Raw genomic sequence first — 12,290 nt, 5'->3', positions numbered from 1 at the left:
TTAGTATAAAATGATTTAAAAAAACTAATTCGAACAAGAGAAGCCGGTATTTGGACAAGAAGCGCCCAAAATTTTGACCACTAATGCCAATGCGGAACACAAATACAGACTTACAAAACCCTTTAAAAATTTGGAATATATACGTTTTTTGTTTAATTTCGAAAGAAATGACGGTATAACTGTGCAGGTGCTGGTATTTTTCTCCAGATGGTTGTTTGATTTTTAAGCTTTTTTCTTATCATCGTTCATTTTCACCGATAAATAAAATGTATAACTGGAGTCACCTTTCCGGACGGATAACACCCCCCTGGATTCTCTAAAAATTTTATTGAGTATGTTTGTTGAGTTTTTTTTGTGGAGTGACACTCCGTGTTCCAATCTTTCTTCTCCGCTTTTCCGTTGTCTGGAACTTCTGGTCCCTTTTTTTCTCATTCTTGTCCGCCGCTCTCGGCTTATTATCTTTCTCTTCTACTCCGTCTGTTTTGATGTCTCATCCGCTTGTTTCTCCTTTAAGTACCTTCGTCTTTTCCATCTCTGCTCCCGGTTGTTTGTTTTGCTTACCTGACGTTTCTGATTTCGATTCTCCTGCATTCTCGATGGTTTAATTTACAGTACTTCTATTTCCTTTTTTGTTTTGTCTCAACCTTGATTTTTTTCCAATGTTAAGTTTTTGATTTTGGAAAAATCCAGGCTTTGATTCGGTCAGCGCCCTTCATTTCCAGCTGGTTGGCCATTAAGCCCATCCACTCTCTTAGTGAAGGTGCTTCTTCTTTTGTTGTTGCCCTATGAGTGACTTCTTTCTTCTCATTTATAGTCATAAGGGGGTTTTGTCGCAATTTTTGCTGCTAGTTTACCAAATTCTGTTCTGGTTGAGGATCTTGTTGGTGGAGACTTCTTTTTGATATCTTGTTTATTTCATCACAGGTTCAGGATTTGATGGGAACGAGGCTGAGACTTTGGTTTTCAACGATGAGGTTCTGGTAACGTTGAAGATGATTTCTTTCGATACTCCGCCTGTTCTTCTTCCGTGTTCTTTTGACTTGTTTTTTTTGAAGAACTCTTTTTTTTCTTGTTGGGTGAAGATCCTTTGCTGGATGATGTAATGGGTAGTTGTCTTTCTCCAGGTGGTTTTCTTCATTCCCCTTTTTGTCTGTTCCGACGGGATTTTTTGATTCCTAGGATTCGGTGTTTTTCTCTAATCAGTACGTTCTCCGAGCGTGACTTCTTTGATCTTTTTGTAATCTTTCTGACCAATTGGCCTTCTGATTATTCCTCAAAAAAACAATGGGCTGGTGTTTTTGGGTTTTCTATATAAAAACTCGATAGCTTACTTGTGCTGCGCTAATTTGTATGTCACAAAGTTACTTAGTCGAGTCGGTACGACAGCGAATCCTGGATTCTGTACGACTGCGATCCCACTGTTTCTTAAAAGTTTTGTTTATTTCCCAAAAGTTTGTGATCAAGATTTATCTTGAATATAGGTGAAGGTTCTTCCCTCATGGGTTTTGTGTTTTGTATTTTGTGTAGCGCTTGCTAGGTTTTTTAACCTTTTGTGGTATTTTAAGTGTTTTTAGGGCACCTGTCTTATTCTTTCCTCGCATTTTGTCTCCGGTGTCTTTTTCTGGTGATAATTTTTTGCTGCCAGTAAGTGTTAAGTTTTTGTTTCTCGAACCTTGGTATCTTTCTGATCGGTATCTGAATTGACGAATTCCAGATGGATCTCCTGAATGCATGACGTCTGAAAACCACCTCGTCCTCCGAACAGCAAATAAGGTCGTGATTTTGATCTGGTGTCAGTGGTGGCCCCTCAAGCTTCTTTTTGTCCTCTGAATTTGTAGTCAGTTTTTTGTCGTTTCAATTAAAATTGTTCTGGTTGAATGTTGATGCAAGTTTGGATAAGATGGTTTAGAGCTCCCCCCATGTGCTTTTCAAACGGTGAAAACTTTGTGCCGGTGGTTGGGCTAATCTAAAAAGATTTTAGAGTTCTGCCACTTCTAAAACTAGCTCAGTGTTTAATCTTGGGGTCAAGTTTCTGCACTACTAGTCTAGTTTTAATGTTTATAATAAGCGGTCTACCACCACTTTTGCCTTTTGATTGTCTAGCGGTGCAGTAGGAAGTATAACGCTATTGTTCTCACAGTGGGTTTGAAGTTTTTTTTCAGCTCTTAATTTTTCCAGCTTATTGAACCTGATTTTTCTCGGAGCCCCATTGTTCATTGAACACTTTTGCATAAATTCTTGAATACATCTCAGCCGTTTCAACCTTTATATTTGTTACAAATTCTATTGTTGGGTATTGGGTGTTTTTACAAATTCTATTGTTGGGTGTATATGGCAGCCAAAACTCATACCTTCTTTGCTAGCTCATCAGGCAGGGGTACTGAAAAATCAAATTGTACCTCTTCATTGGTGTTTAGTACTTTCTCTAAGTCGAAATGATGTTTTTTTTCTATTAGACTTGATATTTTGTTCTTTGCTATCTACCTGTTATGTAATTTTGTCCCATTGATGCAATAGACCAATGCATCTGAGGAAACAATATACCGTCTGCGATGATCAGCATAGCATAGGTTCTTGGGTGAGTCAGATGAATACTCTAAGAATTGATTCTTGCTCTTGCGTAGGCTTACTAACCTATCGTCGATGACTATACACTCGTTCCTAATGTCCTAAAGTGGACCCCAAAGGACTTTTCAAGCGTAGCTTGATCCTAATGTTGAAGCTTAATCCTCGTTCCTTAGCTTGTTCCATGTTTTTTTCTGTCATCGTTGGTAAGTGTTTCATGACCGGTTGCAAGAATCAGTTGGTGCGCCTCCGCCAGTTCCTGTTCTTTCGAGACATGTTTATCCGTGGTTCAATTGTTGTGAGGCCCGTTTTGTTCGATCTATCACCTGTTTGCGCGCTTGTTGATTTTTTTTATTAACGCTGTTTTCCGTTTCCGAGCCAATTTTTTGGTATTTGTATTCCGAACTGTAAATTGTTCTTGCGTTTCTCGTTTTTATTTGCTTGGTATAAGATCGTCTAGATCGAACAAAACAACTTTTTGGACTTAATACTCTTGAGTGCATACTTCTTTGGTACGTTCCCTTTTTCCTTTTTGTTTCCCATTTTGATTCGTTATACCTCCTTTATCAATTTCCTTGATTTCTTCCATTTGAATGTTCCATCTGGTTGAGTTCTTGTTTGAGACTCCTCCAAAGTGTTTCGCGAACGAAATTGTGGTTCTGATAACCTGATCGTTCTTCAAGAGATGTAATGAGTATGGTCTGCTTCCCCTACTTGCCGTTTTGGTCTCTCGTTCTTTTTTTGATTTCTCATTTTTCTTCACATGCCATAAATTGATTTATCACCTCTCAGGCTAGATTTTGGCAGACCTCCCCGGTTCGTGAGCTTTTCGGTATAATGTTTTTTTTGTGACACCGGGTAATTTGGTCCCTCTGTTAGGGTACTTTGCGAGACCATTTCGTCCTCGGTTTTGTCCATGAATGGTAGGTACAAGTTTTTTTGTCCTTTTCGTTTGATTTTTCGGTTTTGTTTATGTTAAGATTTTTGGCTAAATTTTTTTTTGAAACCTTTAGTTAATGCTCTTTTATGCACATTTCATTCGAAATATCTGAGCTCGCTTTTTTTGGCTAATTCAAAACTAGCACTAAAATGCTCAAAAACTTGAGCATACAAATCATTGCGGTAAATTGCGGGAAACTCCTCATTTGTTTTTTCTCTTTGCGTCGGGTTGACTGGATTTCGAAAAAACAATTTCGAGAGACACATTTTTTGACTAAGCCAAAAATTTTATATCAAAATTAAAGAACATTAGTTGTTCAATCCATCGGAATAACATTGATTGTTTTGTTTTAGAGTTTTTCGATGTTTTTTATGCGTTTGAAAAAGCTTGATAATTGGTAATTTTTGAAAACGATTTGGCGTACAGGCAGTATTTGAAAAATGCTGCTGACCAAACTGCCCTCAAAAGCTCAAGATTTTTTGTAGCTCATTTTCCCCCGTAGATAATCGAAAACCTTTAAAATTGCGATGCGTCGCACACTTCCTAAGTCTCCAAGTTTTGTCATAAATTTTAATTTCGGTAATTTCTATCAACAAGTATACATTTTTTAAATTGTGGTTTCGTGCGTTTTGTACCGGATGAATTTTTTGTTTCAGAATCATTCAATAATGGATCAATTGAGCGGCGAGCTCTAGTGTTTATAAGGTCATGTGATATATCGGTGCTGAAAAATTTTAAGTTGTTTGAACCTTTTGGAGGTTTTTATTTGCAATCGCTGCTGTCTTTGCAATTAGCAGGCTTGTCCTTTCTTCCTTTGTGTTGATTTTCAACCACTTTACTTCTTTGCAAGCAAATTTACATTTACTTCTTGAAATTGCCAAGTTTTCTAAAATTTTTATTATCCAATACAGTTTTCAGCGCCGGTAGATGGTCAGATTGTTTTCCTGGTGTAACCGTAAGAATCTCATCTAAGAATGCAAAACTATTCCGAAAGTTTGTTTGTGAAAAACCAATTATTTTTCTAAATCGGCTGGCGTATCTGTTAAATTGGTTTGTGCCCGTTGCTCTTCCCCTTATGAGGCTGAAATTGTCTTGTTACTTGGTTGTTTTATCCAGTGGGATTTTTGCGTTTGCTTATCCTATGTCCAGATTTGAGAAAAAAACCTTTCCTTTGACAGAATCCCTAAATTCATGTGGTAGCTGGGCCAAAATTAGTTCTTTGTTGGGCGTTTAGTACTTAATTTTGTGTTTTTGGTTTAATACCCAATTTTTTTTTAAAATCTGCTGGCGTAGCTGTTAAATTGGTTTGTGCCCGTTGCTCTTCCCCTTATGAGGCTGAAATTGTCTTGTTACTTGGTTGTTTTATCCAGTGGGATTTTTGCGTTTGCTTATCCTATGTCCAGATTTGAGAAAAAAACCTTTCCTTTGACAGAATCCCTAAATTCATGTGGTAGCTGGGCCAAAATTAGTTCTTTGTTGGGCGTTTAATACTTAATTTTGTGTTTTTGGTTTAATACCCAATTTTTTTTTAAAATCTGCTGGCGTAGCTGTTAAATTGGTTTGTGCCCGTTGCTCTTCCCCTTATGAGGCTGAAATTGTCTTGTTACTTGGTTGTTTTATCCAGTGGGATTTTTGCGTTTGCTTATCCTATATCCAGATTTGAGAAAAAAACCTTTCCTTTGACAGAATCCCTAAATTCATGTGGTAGCTGGGCCAAAATTAGTTCTTTGTTGGGCGTTTAATACTTAATTTTGTGTTTTTGGTTTAATACCCAATTTTTTTTTAAAATCTGCTGGCGTAGCTGTTAAATTGGTTTGTGCCCGTTGCTCTTCCCCTTATGAGGCTGAAATTGTCTTGTTACTTGGTTGTTTTATCCAGTGGGATTTTTGCGTTTGCTTATCCTAAGTCCAGATTTGAGAAAAAAAACTTTTTCAATGACAAATCCCCAAATTCATGTGGTAGCTGGGCTAAAATTAGTTGTTTGTTGGGCGGTTAAAACTGAATTTTGAGATTTTGGTCGTTGACTTTCTTGGAATTTTATGCCAATTTGATCGATTGGTCATTTTCAACTGGAAACAAAACTTGTCTGATAAATTTTTATTTGCGAAAATTTTGATGATTTGTTTCACGTGATTTTAGTCTATCAGTTTGTTTTTCTTTTGTTCAACTTTTTAAAAGGTTTTTGGACAGTTTGCGTCCTTTTCATTGAACTTATTTAAAGTCAAGGACGAGTTCCGTTCTTTCGTTTTCACGTGAATTTCAGTTCCTTTTTAACACTGAATGCGTACCCTGACGAGCTTTCTTGGCCCCGATTCTGGTATTTGATTGTATTGTTATGTTCAATTTCTTTCTCTCTTCTAATGGCGTACTCGTATGCTACTTTCGGAGTTCTTGTTTCTGCCAAAAGTTCCTCTGAGTTTTTTTTGTCTAGCATGTGGGCAGTGAACATATTCTAGACCCATTTTTCTTCTTAAGCCTCAAATCTGCTTTCTATATACAAAATATACCAAGTCTGCCTGATAGAGCTTGAGTGTTTTGTTCTTTTTCTGAAATCTACAGATAAAAAAGTATCATTCAAATACGACAGTTTTTCTGCGACAAATATAGTATCTAGTTCAGTCCACAAACTTTTGGTCGTTATCGATCGAAGGTTTGTGTTTGCGCGTTTTTGGTAAAGTTGTCACATATCCGGACGGATAATAGTAATATATCAATCTTTTAAGATATTATATGTGCGGACGCGCTTAAAATTTTTGTGTACTTTCTTTCTTAGGTCGACCTAATTGATTTTTAGACTATTCTAAATAACTTTAAAGACCCTATTAGTAATTTTTTTCTCCGCCCGCACAAACTAGAAAAAAAACCAAGCCACAAAAGACGTTTTTAGGCACTTATTCGAAATTTTTGACCAAAAAATGTGTTTTTTTTGGCTCGCTCTCCCCCACTCATATGTTTAGTATCAGTTGACGCCAAGAGTGATTTTAGAAATTTTTGTCAGGCAAAAATGGATGTCGTGAAATAGTATCAAAGGGGACTTTTGGGCTTTGAGTCTCCAGGTGATTGAAATGAGGAGGGGTGGGAAGAAAGCGTCTGCCCCCTCTCCCCATGCCCACTACTGACTACATGGCCTCTTAATTTGGTCAGAATTAGAATATCCAGAGTAGTGAACGATTTTTGTCGAAAATTTTTTTTCACACCTGGAATTAAGATTGAAAGCACATTAGAATAAATCATATTCTCTTGCCAACATTTTCAGGTACCTCTGCAGTTGCTGGAAAACTTTGCTAGTTTAGTTAGAAATACTAAGCTATTTATCTTCTTACCAATTTTCAGAGAAAATCTTACCTTTCAAACTGTAGTTACTGACCAGTTGTCTCTTCTCACAAACTCGAATAAGTCCAAGTTGCGTTTCCATGTTTTGCTGGCTTCAAGAGTGTTTCAAATAATTTTTTTGTCGTGAAAAGCCAGCCACAAAAAAACGTTTTTATAGGGAAAAGCATAAAAATACTACCATAATTTGTCTTATTTAGCAAATGGAAACCCAAGTTTGTCAAAAAATTTTGTGGACGATCTAAAATTTAAGGTTTAGGTTTTTTTAGAATTTTATTCCTTAATTTTGATATTTCACAAAAAAAAGATGCGTGTGTGGAACATTTTGTAGAACTTTGGCAGCAACCAAATACCTTTTTTTATTGATTAAAATCTGGTCGCCTTATTGTTCCTCTACTGAGTGGAAATCAACTTTGAGCCCGGAAGTGGTTTCAATGTAAAGTCGGCCATAGCAAAAGATCACCTTACAGAGTTGATAAATACAACATATTGAACCCATTTAAACTGTAATAAAAACGCTAGTTCGTCTTGCAGTTTGAAACAAACTCTGTTTTTGGTGTTATAAAATTAATGGTTTCAAATACGCTTTTTTTGTTGCAGTTTAGAAAAACCAAATGTTCAGATCTAGTCGTACTTGATCAAAAACTATTTGTCATTCTCACTACTGTCCTCGAAAAAACTGAGTGAATAGAAAATTTTAGAAATCGTGTTCCTCGTAAAAGTTTTTACTTGGATTTTGTTTTAAATTTATCTATTACGTATTTTAATAGTTTATACGTCATTGACATTTGTTTTTGATTTTCTCCTCATTTAGCTCGATTTTAGAAGTCATAGGCATTTTTATCAGTTGTGATCGTTTTGAGAGATTTTTGTGATGGATACCCGCACCGGAGTTCTATGGATAAAAATCGATTATAATGTAAAAATGTAGTCTAAAATGTCGTCATTATAATCCATTATTGTGGCAAATTTAGACCACGTAATCGATTATGTGGTCATTAAAATCGATTTTTTTTCGAAAAATAAAAATCCATTATAATCCATTATAATCTATTATAATCCACTATTTTTATCACTGAAATCGATTATTTTTGCCAAAATAATCCATTATAATCGATTTTTTTGAAATAAAATCCGTTATAATCCATTATAATCCATTTCATTTTTAGAACTAAATTCGATTATTTTTGCAAAATTTTGCGAGAATATTGCAGAATTTATACCATGTCTTTTACTACATGGCATGTCTCAACGTCATCCCCTCGCCCCCTCAAGCTTACCCCCCCCCCCCTCAGCTAAAGGGGTAGGGTAAACTAGGGGGGAGCTGGGGGGGGGGAGAAGCTGGGGGGGGGGAGAAGCTGGGGGGGTTGGGTAAATAAATTCGGGTAAACTGGGGACGGGTAAATGGAGGACTGGTAAACTGGGGGAGGGTAAATGGAGGACTGGTAAACTGGGGGAGGGTAAATGGTGGGAGTGGGAGGGGGAGTAAGCGGGGGGGTAGTAAACTGGGGGCTTAAATGGGGGGGGCGGTAAGCGGTAAACTGGGGGGGCGGGGGCGGTAAGCGGTAAACTGGGGGGGGGGGGGGTTAAAAAACGCGGTTAAAAAACTGGGTTAAAAAACTTATAATTATTATCCATGGAACTCCGGTGGGGAAGCTATGAAAATCTAATTCAAACCCCTGAAAATTTAGTTTTATTAGGGTTTTGTTTAAAAAAACAGTGAAATGAAGTGTTAGTTAAACTGCGATGAATTAAAAAAGTAGAGACAAAAAAAATATAAATTTTTTTCTGAAATGTAACATTTTATGAAACGTAATTCGTAGCAACTGCACTAAACAGGAAATGAGATAATTTTGAACAAAATTGTAAAATTTCAAGAATAACCCCTCGAAAAAATCCATTATAATTGATTATAATCGATTAAAAATGGATTTTTTTGCCTCGAAAACAAGTTTCATTTTCTTTCAAAAATAATCGATTATAATCGATTATATTCGGATTTTAATGATTAGAAAAATGGTTTCATTAAAATCCATTTTTAATCAATGATAATCGATTATTATCGAAATTTATTGAGATAGATCACGAAAATTCAATATAATCGATTATTATCCATGGAACTACGGTGCGGGTAGATATTTGCAGGCCCCCTGCAAAACTTCTCATAATTTTCCATGCCCGCTCTAATTCAAATTGAAACCAAATTGCAACAACGATAGCCGGTTGCTCTTCAAGTAGCACAGAATGTTCCGACCATCATTTTGAAAAATTCATTAAAAAAAGTGTTTTCATTTCTTTTTCTCTAATTAGTATTGTTTTTTGTGCGTGCTTTGATGAAAGGATCAGACGAAAACAAAAACTTAGGTACACAAAGAAAATGAACCTTTTCAAGAGCTACAGTAAAAACGGCAAATTAGGCAGCGGTTTTGTCGAAAATGTTTAGAGAAAAAAATTCAAAAAAAATCAAAAACTTTTCTAAATTTCCTTCAAAGAAATTTTTTTGAATGTTGAAGTTTTTATTCCAAAATTGGCACCAAAAATTTTTCACTAAAGTTGCATGGTTTATCTTTCTGTAAAAGCCTGATCGCTTGCTCTAATTACTCGATATCAAACTAAAGACCAATAAGAAACCGGTTTTTTCACAACACAAGGACAACTTTTTGAATTTTTTTGAATATTGGTCGAATCAGAGTGAAGGTGCTTTGAAAAGATATATCACTAGACCCATTCCAATGATTAATCTTGGCAATTGATGTTAGTTGGAAAAAAATAAAACACACCCGAATACATTTTTCCTTCTCGTTTTCAATGGTCGGAACAAGAAGAACAGAAATTTTTGAGCTCACTCATGAAAAAAACTATAAAAAATAAAAATGTTTTTTTTTCTCTCTTCTATGTTAGTTAGTGTCATTTTTTTTGTTGCGTCATGTGATGAGAAAAAATGCAAAGTCACAGAAAACAGTTGAATCAACCGCAAAAAAAATGACAAATGTAAATTTCTAAAAAGTTTTCTCTTTGTTCGCATATCAATTTTATGAATTCCTTTTTTTTGAGTAACTTTATTATCACGGAAGAGCTAAATGAAGCGTCCAAAAGCAGTTTTCCTTGAAAAATTCATCTTGTCGAGGCGCAAGATTTTCATATAACTATAACGAATGTGAGTTCAATCGTTTTACATGAGCGAAATTACACTAGAATTCACAAATTTCAAACCGGTTGTTATTAAAAAAAAATAAAAAAAGATTTTATTTTTATGTATCATTTGACTCATTAAGTGGCTTTTGGAACATCTAATTTTGTGGAAAACACAAAAAAAGACAAGAAACACCCGAAAACAAAATTCATCTCCATTTTCAATAGTCGGAACAACCAGGTTAGCCGGTTGCCAAAGCTTGGAAAATTCCAAGTAATTTAGAAAAATAGTAGTTGCTGATAAAGGATTATCAAAAATAGCTTATAAAAATTTACCAAAAATTCGAACACACGACTTTCGGAAAAGAAATTCACAGATAAAGGAAAAAAATAAAAATTAAAAATCAATCAACAATTTTTCTGATTTGAGGCAACTGAATTACCAAGAAAAACAGGATCGAGTGGTAGAATACCTAAAATATTTTCCAAAATTTGACACAAATAAATTTTCAGGTCAATTTTTCATCAAAATGTCATATTTAGTCTAAAAACCAATGTCATTCAGACTTAATTTTCTTGAAAAAGAGACAATGTTTTTTTTTAAAATTCTTTTGCTTCTTTTAATCCGGATAACGGTTGATCAATGGCTTAATATGAATGATACTTTGTTTGTATTCATATGAGCGTTCTTGAGGAGAAAAATGCGTTTAAAAAGTTAACCAAAAACGTGCGTTAAAAAGTTAACCAAATTTAAACTTTGCACTTTTGTGATTCTAACAAACAAGATGTTTGCTAGGTTGGACTGTAAAGCTAATTTAAAAAATTCTTACTGTCATCATTGACAAGAGAGCGGTTTTTTTTGGTTTAAAAAATTGCTGCCCTTGCCCTCAGCAGGACTGCTGTATTTGGAATTTTCCGTAAAATGTAAGGTACCTTGAAATAAATTTAAAAATTTTTGACCTTAGAAACTGCAAAAAATTATACATATTTTATTACAAAATCATCCCCAAAGCGTAGTTTTTTGATTCTCAAAATTGTCCAGAGAAAAAGGCATGAAGAATACATAGAAAAACTATTAATATTGAGGAAAAAAGTAATCAACAATTTAAAATCGACCAAATTGCAAGTCTTACCATAAACTGATTGGATAGATAAGAAGCAATTTTTGTGTTTAGTGAATAATTTTTAATGAGATACAATAGAAAAGTTAAACAATAACATTGACCAAAAATTTTTACTCTTCAGCTTGGACATCTTACATGGCCGATGAGCTCTTCGAAATAGACGAGTGTTTTCAATCGTTGAAAATAGATGATTATCAATAACTCCAGATGTTTAAGTGGCAATTAATTTTTTCGTCAAGATGAATTAGCTAACAGTGATTTTGTCTTGATCAAACCAAATGTTAATAAATTTTTCGGCGTTTTGAAAGTAACCAGTCGTTAACTTCTCAAAGAAAAATCTAATAAAATTACAAAAATCAGAGCAAATAAATAGCTCGAACCATTTTGTTTTTTTTTTAGCTTAGAATAAATAGAAACAATTATTTATAATTAAAAATCGAACTTCTCAATTAAAACAAATGTAATTGAAAGTAAAAGTAATTTGTTTTTCATTTTTAAATTAGTTTTCAATAACGAGGTGAATAGCACTTTATTTTTTGACGTTCATACAAATGGACCAATTTCTACCAGTCTTTTGTAATTTGACACCTATGAAACTACAATGCACTTTGAATGTTTGATCTGTTATGACCCTCCAACTCAAATAGATATTCACATGTTAGAACCCGCGTTTGATCAAAAGAAAAGTTTTGCATTCAAAATCTAGAACGATTTTAACTTTTTCATCTGCGATGATCCCTTGCCGAACCGGGTCATGGTCCGCGACTTAAGAAAAGACTTTGTACGTCAAGCCGCAGTTCGTTTTTAGACTGAATTTCGTAGTCATGCCGAGGGTTTGAGTCACAAGGTAGAGTCTTTTCTTTCGTCGAGCCTCCAGTGTTTTCTAAAGATCGCGCGCCAAAAGAAAAACCTGATAGCGCGACTTAGGAAAAGACTGACGACTCAAGACAAGAATTTTAATTTCGCACCGCAATTCGTGTTAAGACTGAAAATCTTAATCGAACCGCGGGTTAATGTCACACCGTAAAGTCTTTACCCAAGTCAAGCTGCCAACTTTTCCTAAAAAGCTGTCAATACCATACCAAACGGTCGTTTGCATATTGTTTTGAAACTTATCCGTCGAACTTTCAAAATTGTTTTTTTTTCTTTGCAAATAACTTGAACAACAATGGACCTAATACCGCTCGAGGAGCTAGACA

The 12,290-nt window shown here is 35.0% G+C and overlaps 1 protein-coding gene across 1 annotated transcript in view; it reads left to right on the top strand.

Moving 5' to 3' along the window:
* Window positions 1-12,290, top strand: part of LOC134847660 (small VCP/p97-interacting protein-like) — a 158,821-nt gene that overhangs the window by 78,152 nt on the left and 68,379 nt on the right. The gene's annotated exons all lie outside the window — the stretch shown is intronic.

The sequence above is a fragment of the Symsagittifera roscoffensis genome, chromosome 6 (genome assembly GCF_963678635.1).
Source record: "Symsagittifera roscoffensis chromosome 6, txSymRosc1.1, whole genome shotgun sequence".
NCBI classification, from domain to species: domain Eukaryota; kingdom Metazoa; phylum Xenacoelomorpha; order Acoela; family Convolutidae; genus Symsagittifera; species Symsagittifera roscoffensis.
This window is presented reverse-complemented; position numbering and strand designations above follow the sequence as displayed.